This window comes from Sturnira hondurensis, unplaced genomic scaffold (genome assembly GCF_014824575.4).
Source record: "Sturnira hondurensis isolate 20B ecotype Veracruz unplaced genomic scaffold, ASM1482457v3 Scaffold0000880, whole genome shotgun sequence".
Lineage (NCBI taxonomy): Eukaryota > Metazoa > Chordata > Mammalia > Chiroptera > Phyllostomidae > Sturnira > Sturnira hondurensis.
The window spans coordinates 18,279,498-18,293,502 of record NW_028073511.1 but is presented as its reverse complement, the minus strand read 5'-3'; the positions used below and the strand labels follow the sequence as shown (position 1 = coordinate 18,293,502).

Below are 14,005 nucleotides of genomic sequence, written 5' to 3'. Positions count from 1 at the left end.
ATAGTTGTTTGAGATTTATATAGTTGTTGGAGTCATTTGCTTGTAGTACAATCTTGCCACAATGTATTAAAGCATAAAATACCTATTATTTCTTCATCTGCATTTTTTAAGTGTAGTACTCTACTACATTCCACACAGGTCAGCAGTTCTTGGGTATTTTAAAAACGGCTAATAATGGGTAAAACTCTGCTAATAATGCAGATGTCTCCAACTATAACGGTAAAAGATGGGAAGGAGATAGTGAGGTAGGGAATAAAGCAAACACATTCATGTGCGAGGAACCTGGTTCAAGTATTTGGATTTAAAAACAACTTCCCCTAAGAAGCTTTTTAAAATGAAGTTTCCAGAAAACTTTTTTTGCCCAACAGAAGGATGTGAAAAGCCCCAATCTCAATTTTTGAAAACTACAGTTATGCAGTGTTATAAATGATGATCAAAGTGATTAGAGTGAGAGGGACGAATGTGTTTTCCAATCAGCTACAGTTGGTAACACAGCACCTGTCAGTGCATCAGTATAACCCATGGAAGTACCAGGTGTGTTTTGAAGGACGGATAGAAAAACACTGAATATATTACCTGTCTACATGAGTAACGGGGTGTCCTGGCTAGGGAATGCTTTACAAACAGTAAAATGACTCCAGGATTGATTTCTTTCTCTCTCCATCGTTAAGTGTGGCAGATTTTTTTTTCTAAAAATGTTTACAAGTAGGTATAGTGAAAACAGAAAACTATAAGGCAGAGAACACAAAAGTATCAAGACAATGATATAGGTTGAATGGCATTCTATAGGCTATAAAACCTGTTCACTTTGAAAGCCCTAGCAAAATATGACTCTTATTTATACATCACCCATTTATCATATGACCATATCTTGAAAACATTCTTACCACACACTGAAGAATCCTATATTGAGCCTTTAAGCATTCTGCATTTCTTTGCCAATTGTATAGCTCAGTATTTTGTTCCAGTCGATTCTGATGCAAGTAACTGGAAGCTGCTGGCACAAGTCCTTGAATGTGGTATCTGACATTGATAGTTTTCATTAATTGCTGTTTGATACTCATTTTCTGCATGCTCTATGATTTTAATAAACTCCTCAGTAGTCTGGACTTTTTTCAAAACAGTTATTGAATCCTGAACATCTTTATGACTAACCAATTGAGCATTGCCATCTTCATAATAGTGTATCTGTCTTAAAGTAATCCAAGCACCTGGGTTATGGGTGGTATGATGGTGAATTTACATTCTCATCACCACCAACCATCCCAGAACTTCTTTGGGGGAAACTGTGGCTTTCAATCCCTACAATAATGTTCTGTTTCCCATCTATGGCATCAGCATAAACAGCACAGAAGCCATTGGAATGATGTTTTTCACGTAGGCCTTTAAAGTGCTGTCACAGGATTCTCTCCAAGACTCAGACCTGCATCTACTTTCTCTGGCTGGGACTCACTTGCTTCTTTTTGTAAGAAGTGAAACTTAAAGAAACATTTGTTTCTTGGATATAAAAATTTGCTCTGTCACAGGTCACCATGTTCTCTAATTAGGGCCTGATCTTCATATCCTTCTAGTTTCACAGGAGAGAACTGACCCATGTTAAGCTGGGCAAGTACATGCACTGCCCCTTTCCTGAGAAGACTGGCATTATGAAGTAGTCACAGGACATCACTGACTGCTTCATTAAATTCCCATGGGGGTGCATGACTTTAGAGCTATGTGTACCTTTTCTTCATGTGGGGTCTAGCCCTTGAAGTCAGCTATTTGGGCTGCTCTGGCCCAGCCTGGCTATCAGTCAAGCTTGTCGATGAAAAAGAAAGTGGCATTCGATGTTTTTAAATTATAAAAAAGTTAAATTATGATCAAGAAAGTATTATGGTGTCAACGACTTTTTTCTTAATTTTGTGTTTTGAATGAAAGTATTATCATTCAAAAGGACATAGTCATTAGAAATATACAAATATTTTGAGGCTCTTATTCTAAACATTGGAAACCACCCTAGACATCAAACAGTAAAATGTTTTGTTGATATTATTTTATTTTTATACCTGAATTCTTCTGGAGCTTTAACGCTGTATAGCCCATTATAATACGTAGATAATCTGAAGAAATTTATGTTTCAAAATAGTTAAAATTTAATCATATTCATAGCAAAGCTTATTTACTTCCATTTCTACTCTCTGACTGCCCTCAGTTCCAACTCAGAGACTGCCTCATTACCAGTCTGACCACTTAAGCCAGAAACACAAGTCATTATTGGCATCTGCCTCATGCCCCACAGCCATACCCAATGCATCACAATTGTGAAATAAGATTGATATATATTTTTTAAACCGTTGCCATTTTGACGGGCTGCTCCTTATTGGCCTTATCATGTTCTGCCTGGACAAATTCAGTAGTTGTTAGTTTCTTAGAGATGAGCTTTCAAACTTACCTACATTTTCTCATCAACTTCTTCAAACCCAGTTTCCTTCCAAGAATGAAATTTTTCACCCTTACGTTTAAAATATTTTTAAAGTCTTCAAAATAACAGCAGTGTTGAAGGAGAGTTTCATCTATATAGAATTTATTCTATTCTGTGGAAGAAATTTTTGCTGAGCTTTGACAGTGAACTCAGGAGTTTGTGTATAAGCCAAACTCTCCCAAAGTGAAGTTTCACAGTTGGAATACACACACCTGAACAGAGTGTGTATACAAGCAGTAATAACATGTTCAGAGTAGTAAAACTTTTGGAATTTGTATCTATACTAAACAGTATCAACCATATGTTTAAGATAATTGTCAGAAAAAGGAAAGAGAGAGAATTATCATTGTTACCCTGATGTGTTTTGCTGTGTGGTACATTATGAAGGAGAAAAATACTTTCTACAGACTAGAAAAACCTCTTTTCTCATCTAGGCTTTGATATTCAACCTCTAGATAATTGGGAATATTTCTTGGATTGTTTATTGACTACTTGGAGATTTCATATTATTGTACTAATATGATTTTTTAGTTATATCTTAAAATTGACCCTGAACAGTTAGATTTGTCCTTGAATTCTCTGAGATCAGGCATTTCTTCTCTTGCACAATAAATACACTGAATGGAGAGTGCTTCCAAGACAAAGCTATCTCATCTAGAAAATATTCGTTGATATAATGTCATTCATCAATAAGATTGCATAAAGGAGACAGTATGTACAATTGCCTCAATGTGAACTATGTTGCCATTTTAATAGAATGGAGCATAACACAACTCTTAAATCAGTTGAACCATGCAAGACTTGCTTTTAATATCAACTTTTGTGCTGACTCATAACTTTTCCTCACAACCTGCCTTATTAGCTTCCCAAGCAAGGTCATTATCTTCATTTGATAAACAAATAAAGAAAAAGATGTTACTATTACTCTCACTCTGTCCATTTAACTAGTCATTTCAAGAGGTTTTCTGTCCAATAAGTAGATGTTCTCCACTATCAAATACATCTGTGGAACTTCCTATTTACTATTATGATAGCATGCACTGTGACAATGGGCAAATTCAGCACAGATATTAGAGTTTTGCAATGTTCTCCTTTTCAAAAGACTATTATAGACATTTGCATTTATTTAACCTAGGTATTCTTGATTTCAATTGTGGTTCATACAATAACCCTTGATATGACTCTGAGTTGTCTCCCTGTGTGGTTGTACATCTCAGACATCATCTTGTTGACTTTGTGTTTTTCAGAGAATATAGAATTCTGTAGTATATAATTTTATTTTCAATGTAATTCATGTAAATTTCTGTGTTTCATTTCATATCCATTTCAAAGGTTTAAATAAAAAAATCTTAAATACTTAACCAAAGCCATTGAATTGAAATATAGTTAAATGTGCATAGCCATTAAGAAAGGTGCATAGTTTGCCATGTTTAATGTGCTCCCATGTTTTTAGCCCAAACTTTTAGGGAAAAAAAATTTTTTTAATTCAATTTCTTATTTATTTATATTTAGGTACTTGTTTTTTTATCATAAAGGGATTTTAGCATTTATTTTTGAGCATATTATAGTACAAGAAACTTTATGAAACAAATAACTACAAAACACAAGAATAGATACAAGGTAGTTCAGGTACTACCCATGTATGATGTGCATCCTTATTTTCCCCTCAAAAATTTGGGCAAACAAAGTGTGTGTTATACATGGCAGAATAGGAAATTAGGAAGCAGGGGGTGTCATACATTTTTAGAATGTTGGCAATGCCAAATAAGATGGCAATGTTGACAAGGCATGCCTGTAGATGAATACTGTACTTTTCCACTTGGACATATCCCAAGGGCAAAACTCAAAAATAATTTTAAACTGAATTATTAATTTTATATTTAGAGAAAATATTAAATTATTTTTGGAAGTATTATATGAATATACATTTGACAGTATTATTTGAAAGTACATAATAGAATAAAGTAAATAAGTAATTATGTTCAAGTCATTAGAAATCAAGATTTTCAGTACTAAAGAGATTAAAAATCTAAGAAGTGAAAACACAATAGCCTCAAATGTGAATTGTCATATCAACATGGATATATGAATAATTTTTTAATAAAAATTATGTAGTTCTGCTCATTGAGAAATCTTAGAAGATATAACAACACAAAAGCAGTGAGAACCCTGGGGCCCCAAGCAGTAAAACCCACCATTTTCTAAGTCACTGGTTTTCATTTTTGAATAACTCTTTTATGGAATAGCATCAAGCTAAATAATTACATTATAAAGACAAAAGGCCCAAAACTAAAACCCAGTAGACCTCTTAGCTCATATGATCTTTGACATTCTAGAATCTGAGAATTTTTATAAAATTTTAACCATAGATCAGTTTTTACCTATAAATGCAGGCTGCATCAAACCCTCTCCTTACCTCTGTGGAGGAAGCGGTGGCTCTCTCCAGACAGGTGCAAGGTTCAGAGCCTACATCACACATAATTTTTACAAATAGTCCCTTTCTCTTGCCTTCAAAGAGAAAGTTTCAGATCAAACAAGAGACAATGATATTTATGCCAAGGTCTTAGAATGAAAAACTAGGAAAATAAAATTAAGAAGTGAACATCTTAGGTGTTTGTAATTAATATAAAATTTATAGAATGGTTTAAGTTTATGTGCCTAAATATAGTACAAGTGGAGTTAAGACATATATTATTTTCCACTATTGATAAAATCAGAAGTTATACAACATTGATTCAATGTAATTGTGTTAAAATAATGTTCAAATATTATATTTGGCACTGAGACTAAAATAGCTTATAAGATAAAAAATATGACCCTACCCTTTGAAGACCATCAAATATATTGCAGTGTAAAACGTCCAAAGGCAAGCATTATTTTAGTCTTTGTTTTCATGTTTTGTTATTTATATTACACATATGTCCACATACGTATGAGATCATACATATGTTGGTGGTAGCCTGCTGCTGGGGGTGGGATACATAAATATGTATGGGTCAAAGGGTACAAGTTTTCAGTTATAAAATGAGTACATTTATGAAATCTAATACACGGCTTGGTGACTATACAGTAGTTAATGATACAATATTGTATACCTAAAAATTGCTAAGAGAATGTATCTTAAGCATTCTTAACACATACATACACACAAAAGTTATGTAGGTGAGGTAATGGATACATTAATTAACTCAATAATGGGAATCCTTTCACAAAGTTTACATATATCAAATCATCACACTATATATTTTAAATGACTTAGATTTTTAGTTAGTGAATTATATCTTAATTAAGCTGAAGAAAGGAAGTTATAAAGGTGATAACTTCATTGTGATAATCATACAATATACTGTATTTTTCAAACTATAAGATGCCTCCCAAATTTGGAAGGAAAATAGGGTGCATCTAATAGTCTGAATGTAGCTTAGCTGGCTCACTGTGGGGGGCAGGGCGGGGAGGGGCAGCAGCCTATGTTATTTATGTTATTAAATATTTTACATTTTTTGCTTCAAAAATTTTTTCCTATTTTTCTCCTCTAAAACCTAGGTGCATCTTATGGTCTGGTGCATCTTACAGTCCAAAAAGTTCAATACATCAAATCACTGCATTGTACATTTACATATACACAATTTTATTTTTAAGTTATACTTCAATAAAGCTAAGGGAAAATCACAAATCAACTAAAAGAGAGTGAAAGAAAGTCTAAGGGCCTTATTGTGATACATTATGCAGCAGCAGAACAGGAGAAGTTATTGGAGATAATGTCCCAAGAAAAGTAATTTTGCTACAAGCTTGTTACAGGACGGGGTAGCGCATTAAGAACAACAGATGGTATTTCCTAAAAAAATCCTGTTAGTAGTCCACAGGGAAAAGGAGGTCTCATAATTCGGTGAATAAAAGCAGAATAAGAAAGAACACTATTGTGACAAAATGTAAATTTGTTTCACCAACCCAAATATCTTTAGACTGTCGGGGCTTTAGAGAAACTTGCGTTTACTGTTAACCACAAGATCCTTAAAATGTCCCCTTAAACCTCCCAGAATGGATACATCAACCAAGGCTTACCACACATTTTCATACTCATTATGCCTTTTCTCAATGTTCTGGCTATATCCTTAGCTCAGGCCACAGTAAGGAACAAAATAACTCTAGAAAATAAATAATCTTTATTTATAGCAAAGTACTGAATGTTTAATTCAGCCTGTAGACTGAAAAAACTCACTATTACATATAAGAAAGACGATGCAAGACTGTAGAAGTCAAACTGGAAATCGGCATACTGTAAAAGGTCAGTCAATACTTTATCTTTACATTTGAAGGACTATACAACTATTTTTATATGCTCTCGATGTATTTGCTTCAACACACCATGCACTTGATATTTACAAGCAGACTTACCATTTGTGCCTTCACTTTGAAAGCTGAACTGAGCCAATATCATGCACTCTGGCATCTAATGGACTCCAATGAACATGAAGATTTCAGTTTATTGGGTGGATAAATAATTTCCTTTTGAAAAATATTTTTCTTCACAAGATAAAGCAGTGAGAAAAATAACAGCTTTGAAAAGACTTGCTAACAGTATAATTGCTGGATAAGCAGTAAGAAATAAACAATTACTCTACTGAAAGTTACTAGGTAATAATTGTCTAATGATACACAAATTTCAGGTTTTGCAGCACACCAAATTGATAATTTCCTAGGTTACATGAAGGGTAATAACATGTCTCCCTGCAAACACGTAAAAGGACCTTGTTCAAGGATTAAGAAAATATTCAGAAAATCGATATTTCTGGTAATTGCAGTTTTCCTGGGGCTTTGTCTCTTTACCAAAGCATTGATTATTTTTAAGTATTGTTTAAGGTACTTCATGAATATGTTTAAAATTTTTTTTCTTCCAAATGAACATCAGTTGTATTGATGATCTGATAAAAAGAAAGACAAAAACCAATTAACTGCTTATCAATAAAAGGTCATCTCTGATCTAGATAAGGTGTTTAATCAGAACATTTTTTAAATGTGTTTTAACTCAATCATAAATATTTTCACACTGAAATAAATGTAATAAATTAAGGTATATTAAAGAAATAAAATTATATAATAAGCCATAACAGGAAAAACTAAATGCTTATTATATGGAAAAACAGGAAGATGATATAATAAGCGCATATTAATTACACAAAAATAATTGCTGAAGTTTCAACCAATACTATTATAATATCATAAAAGTGGGTGATAAATAACTAGTTCTAGTAGATACTGAGTTTCTACTATATTCCAGAAACTGAGTGAAGAACTTTAAATACCACTTCTATCACCCAAATAAATGTTTATCATCTTCATCACCACCACCACCACCACAATTACTTTACTATTATTGTGACAGATGGGAAGCTAAGTTGCCAAAAGATAACAACAAAAGTAATAAATAATGCTTGTACTTAACATTTCTTACTTATGAATCTTGATTTAAAACCTGAATACAAATATTTACAAATATTATTTTCTGTGTGACAATTTAGACATTTTACCAAAATCAAAAGGAAATTACTTTTTGCTCGTGTCTTTTTCTGAATATTTATATAACCGTAAATTAAGAAATAGTGAGCTGTGATGTAGCAATCAAAGCAGATTTAGAAGCAACATTTATTGTGTATGATAGACACATTCATTTTATCTTCTAAAATAATGTTGTACTGATTTTGTTGTTTTGATGAGTAATAATTGTACCTTCCAAAGATGCTCAGATTAGCTATTTTGTTAATGAATGAACCAGTTAGGTAGCAGTCTATCCATATAAGAGTCCACACAAGAAGAGCTAGGACTTTATCATTTTGGCTTCATAACGGTCCTATAGTCTATGCATTACTATACTATTTCACTAATGACAAAACTGAAGTTAACTAGCTAAATTGGGTGCAGAAAACTTACTACTGAATTTGACATGAAATTTAAGATTTGTTTGACTACATAGTTCCATGTTGTCCCTGCTAAAATACTATACCTCTGGGTTCCTTTATGCAAGCAAAAGAAATTTCACTCATGCTTATTTAAGCAAAAAGAGGCTGTAAAAATTGGAATTAACTTCCAATTTTTGGATATTTGGAAATGAAAAAAAATTAGTAAAGCTAATATATGGTTACAATATTATTAAAAGGACAGAAGAAATAGATATTAGCTGAGCTTTAGAAAATTTGTCCAAAAACCAAACAATCAAATTGTTCCTTCAGTAAACTAGCTGCATTTGCCACAGTGAACACTCTTAGACATAAGAAAATCACCAATGAGACTAGTAATTTCCAAAGCTTATTGTTAAACTTTTGATGACAATCAAAATGGCATAAACTGCACACAGTCCCTTACCCTCCTATTGTAATTAAAATTCCTAGATAGATGCAAAAATAGAAGATTGAAAATTGAAAAGAGGGTAAATTTAACAGGTCCTAGCTTGCATGTAGGAGCTCAGCATCTTCTGGAACTGATAATAAATCTACAGTAAAATATACAAAATATTGGAACATAGTAGAATACACTGAAACCTTAATAAATGAGAATTGCCTCTTTTCTATTTTTAAATATGGTAATATAATTATACTACACATTATATTAACTATACTGTTACTTTTTATTTTTTAAAAAAGGTCATAACATAAGTTTGCCTGAAATATGTCTAGTCCAGATACCTGAGAAAGCCTGAGTCTCTTGAATGGTCACAACTACAGGCATGATTTTTATGGGGGTTGATGGTGGCTGTGGGATATGTTTGTTTGTTTGCTTTCTTGCTCAACATGGTATTTAAAAATTCTTGCTCCACAAAGTTAAAGAGTTTTCTTGGATAAAAATGATTATGGAATTCCGGAAAAGGCTGAAGGAGAAAGAAGCTTTATTGAAAAATAGGATGAAAAAAAGAGAGAAGAGCTGTGAGTCACAAAGCCTCACAAGTTCAAAAGTTCCTTTTGAACAGGCACAAAAAAAAATGGGCCAAGATTGGTCATCTCCTAAGATCTGTGAAAACTTTCAAATTATTTTGTCTATTTTTAGGTAGTAATAGTATATCATATGTCCACTATGTATAACCATTATCTCTATCTCCATATGTACCATCTATTCTCACTGTGGTTAGTGATTAGTAATTACTGAGGAGAACAATTTATGTGATTACACAGATGTTAAGATTAATTTGAATAACCAATCTGCAACCAAAGGCTACTTATCTGATTTGGATCAAAGTAAGGAGACAAAATATCTCCTTTAAACTTCACTATAAAAAAAAAAAACAAAAACAAAAACAAAAAAAAACTTCACTATATTTTTTAAGTATTACTAAATATTAGAACAGCTAAGCTAATAAAAGCACCCCACCTTAAAAACAGTAAATACAAATACACTCTCTTGGAATGTGTTATTTATATATCTAAGTAAGTTTTAATATGTTAAAGGGGTTGAATATTATTTTATTTCTAAGTTCTCTACTTTTATTGTATAAAGATTCCCATTTTGTTACCATATAAATGCCCAAAAAGTAAAGCTAGCAATATAATTACACTCTTAGAAAAGAGTGCTTAGAGTATTTCAATTAACAATCTCTCAGATAACTACCATTATAGTAAAATAAACACTAATTAACATGCTAATTTTGGTAATTGATATCCAATCAACCTACTATTGTTATTTTCTTAAACACTGGTCAAATGTTCAAATTCTTTGTTAGCTTAAAGTATTAATTAGGGCAATAAAGCACATTTAATGTTTTACTTTTTGAAATAATCATATGATGACTAAATGAACTTACTCTTACTCATTTAAGTTTATTATAATATTGTGTATTTAGTGTACTATAAATGTGTAATCTAATTTAAATCTGAGAAAGTTCAAAGGTTTATATAATTCTAGACAATTTAAAGACAGTTCCTAAACCCAGGAAAGATAATACAAACTGTCTTATGTGATATCTTACTCATTTTTGCTTATTTAAATTTTAGTTATGTATGTACACTCTGGCCTTTGCAATTACTCTTTGAAAAGAACTCTTTTATTTTTAAAAGTAAAAATATTTATCCTTCTAACACATGCCAGTAATTTTAGAAAATCATTTATTATATAGATATCTTCAAATAACTCACAACATTCTTTTATGTACCAGAAATTATTCAGAAGCAAATTTGAATGAGCAGCTTAATGAAGCTTAAAATGACCAAGAAATCAAATGCAAACAGATATACTAAAATCAATCATTTTCCTTTAATTTCTAAAATTTTAAAACTTAAATTTAAAATAGGTTATAAAGGCATTTGTTGTTATGGTCTTTTCTCATTCACGCAGGCATCTGCTTTATTCATATTACAAATGCCACAGGAAAAATTAAGATTTATTGTGACAGCGGCCATCTATTTTATATGAACACAGTAAAATTGCACAGTAACACTTACTTTGATAATGCAAGTTATTGGCTTCTTTTGAGCTCAGTCCTGCTGCTCAATGAAGCCCACCTAAGGCCTCTTTCCAGGGAATGCTGAGTGAGCGGGCAGCTGAAGCCGTGGAACGAATGAAAATGTCTGCCTTAGCATTTGCACATTTTCATTTTTTTATCACTTTTGTAAAGTGAATTTTCCTCGCTCTGTGTGTGTGTGCTGGAAAAAACACTTTTATTTATTTCATAATAATACAGAACTGCTTCGGTTTTCTTTACTGTCATGGCCTATATTCGGTTGGTATTCCACCTGATGTTGGTTTGAACTTTGTCATGTTCATATAAGAAATGTTCAGACTTGTACTAGAACATCAATAAAAATAAATTAATTTAGGCCTGGCTGGTGTAGCTCAGTGGATTGAGCGCGGGCCTGCGAACCACATGATCGCGGTTCGATTCCCAGTCAGGGCACATGCCTGGGTTGCAGGCCAGTTCCGGGTACCTGGCAGGGGACGCACAAGAGGCAACCATACATTGATATTTCTCTCTCTCTCTCCTTCCCTTCCCGTCTAAGATAAATAAATAAAATCTTTAAAAAAATTAATTAATTTAAATTTAAATTTAAATTTAAAATTTAAAAGAAAAATGAAATGTTCAAACCACCCTGGCCAGGTAGCTCAGTTGGTTAGAGCATCACCTTGATACTTTGAGGCTGTGGGTTCAATCTCCCATCAAGGCACGTGCAAGAATCAACCACCGAATTCACAAACAAGTTGAACAAGAAATTGTTCTCCCTCTTGTTTTCTCTCCAAATAAATAAATGAAAGTTTTTTAAATGTTCAAACCTGCAGAGAATTGTTATATGATTTTATTTGAGCCAAACTGTTGACATATGCTGGGAGCAAGATCCCAAATGCTCCAGAGAATGACAGTTTATTGTGTGCATTTGAAATTAAAGAGGGGGCATAATGCTGAGTGGAGAAAACCGCAGGAATTAGATTATGTAAAATAATTAACATGGTGAGAGGGCGCTGTCTCTCAGGTTAATGCCCCCTTATAGGGGTATTACTTCTGCTGTTTCAAAGGTGTGTTAACCCAGATGCATGAACAAGGGGCAGGGCTGATGTAAAAACCTTTTCCTTAAGAAGTTATATGCCTGGAGCAGGATTACCCATCTATTCAGGAATTTCTGATCAGATCACTCGCTCTGTAGGTTATTTTCCATAGAACTCCTTCTTTTCACCCAGAGTAATAAAAATATACAAGGAGCTCTTCTCATTCTAAGTTTTTTTCCAGCGTCAATGTTCTCTAGGGGAAGAGGAGATCATTCCTACAGTAGTTAATGTATTTGGCTAGAAGTATTACCGAACAAGGGGTCTGGTGGGGGGCGGGGGGAGGCAATACTTGGCCCACCCAGGGATGCCAAAAAACTGCTACAGAAAACAGGGGCCCCTCCCAAGGATGATACACTAATATCTATTGGGCTCTTCTGTCCACCGACAATTGGAAAGACATCTCTCAATGCCAGAGATTTGTGAAAAGGAAACAAAATGTTTATTTAATGCTATTCAGGCCTAATGCCTTCCTTAAAATATCAAAGTCTTTAAGGGTATACACCTACACACACCCACACACACAGCGCTCCCTTCTCCCACTGTCCCAACTCCAGGTACCATAAACCAGGAAAAGAGCACACGTCCGTTTTTCAGGTCGCTGGCACGTGAGCTGTGTCGCCTGTCCAGGCAGGATCTCCAATTAATCCAAAGTCATGCGGCACCTTCCACTGGCAAGAGCTCTTTGTACCAAGTTCCAGTCAAAGTTTCTCCTGCTTTCCAGGCCACTCGGCCAAAGGGAGCGCCCCAAACCAGTGTGGGCCTCAAGTCAACCAAAGCTGCAGGGGTCCGCACTCCACCAAAAGCCTGTGTCTTTCTTCTTAACTTGGATGCAGGGATCTCCATTCTGACAAAACTGCATGGTCTTCCCTTTTCACCTGAACAAGAGGAGGTCTTAACTCTGTTGAAACTGAGTGGCTCTCCCTCCTAATGGCTACAGGGGTCTACATCTTTCCAAAACAGCGTGGCTCTCCCCCTCACCTGGCCAAGAGGGGGTCTTCACTCTGCTAAAGCCACATGGCTCTCAGGCAGGCACTCTCTCAGAGGATCAGCCCCCAGTTCCATCCTGGATAGAAGCCACTCACTTCTCCCTTGGCCCAAAACTTGGTCACTGCTATTTAACACATCTATGAAACCAGTTAAAGGTTATAGATATGTTAAATGACCATTCCACAGGTTAGCTGCAAAACTGTTGCTATGCAAAGCAGCTCTCAATGGCTCTGCTCCATTTGTTCCTTCCCCCAACTGACACCTGGCAGTGGGGTGAGAACATCTTAATAATATTTCCTCCAATATTCCTGTACACTTTGAGTTCTGGACACCATTCCAAATCTTTTTTGCACCCCCCCCCTTGGCTGCACCCTGTAACAGAAGCATTTGCTAAATGTCTCCATACCTCTGATCTAAGACTGTCAGATGAAAAACTGATGATCCAGGCACCACTGAGTCATCAGCCTCTGGTGAGTTCTTGGGAATGAGCAGGGGTCCAAACATATAAATGAGCAGTGAGGTATGGTTGCTGTGTGTAACAAAAAATAATAATAAATACAAGGTTTGTCTGGAAAAGGTCCAGGNAGCGCCCCAAAGCCGCGTGGGCCTCTTCTACCAAAGCTGCAGGGGTCCGCACTCCACCAAAAGCGCGTGTCTTTCTTCTTAACTTGGATGCAGGGATCTCCATTCTGGCAAAACTGCATGGTCTTCCCTTTTCACCTGAACAAGAGGAGGTCTTAACTCTGTTGAAACTGAGTGGCTCTCCCTCCTAATGGCTACAGGAGTCTACATCTTTCCAAAACAGCGTGGCTCTCCGCCTCACCTGGCCAAGAGGGGATCCTCACTCTGCTAAAGCCACATGGCTCTCAGGCAGGCACTCTCTCAGAGGATCAGCCCCCAGTTCCATCCTGGATAGAAGCCACTCACTTCTCCCTTGGCCCAAAACTTGGTCACTGCTATTTAACATATCTATGAAACCAGTTAAAGGTTATAGATATGTTAAATGACCATTCCAGAGGTTAGCTGCAAAACTGT

At 34.8% G+C, this 14,005-nt stretch overlaps 1 pseudogene; it reads right to left on the bottom strand.

The window, feature by feature from the left end:
• Window positions 1-916: 916 nt before the first annotated feature.
• Window positions 917-2,082, bottom strand: LOC118994141 (F-actin-capping protein subunit alpha-1-like; annotated as a pseudogene).
• Window positions 2,083-14,005: the final 11,923 nt, after the last annotated feature.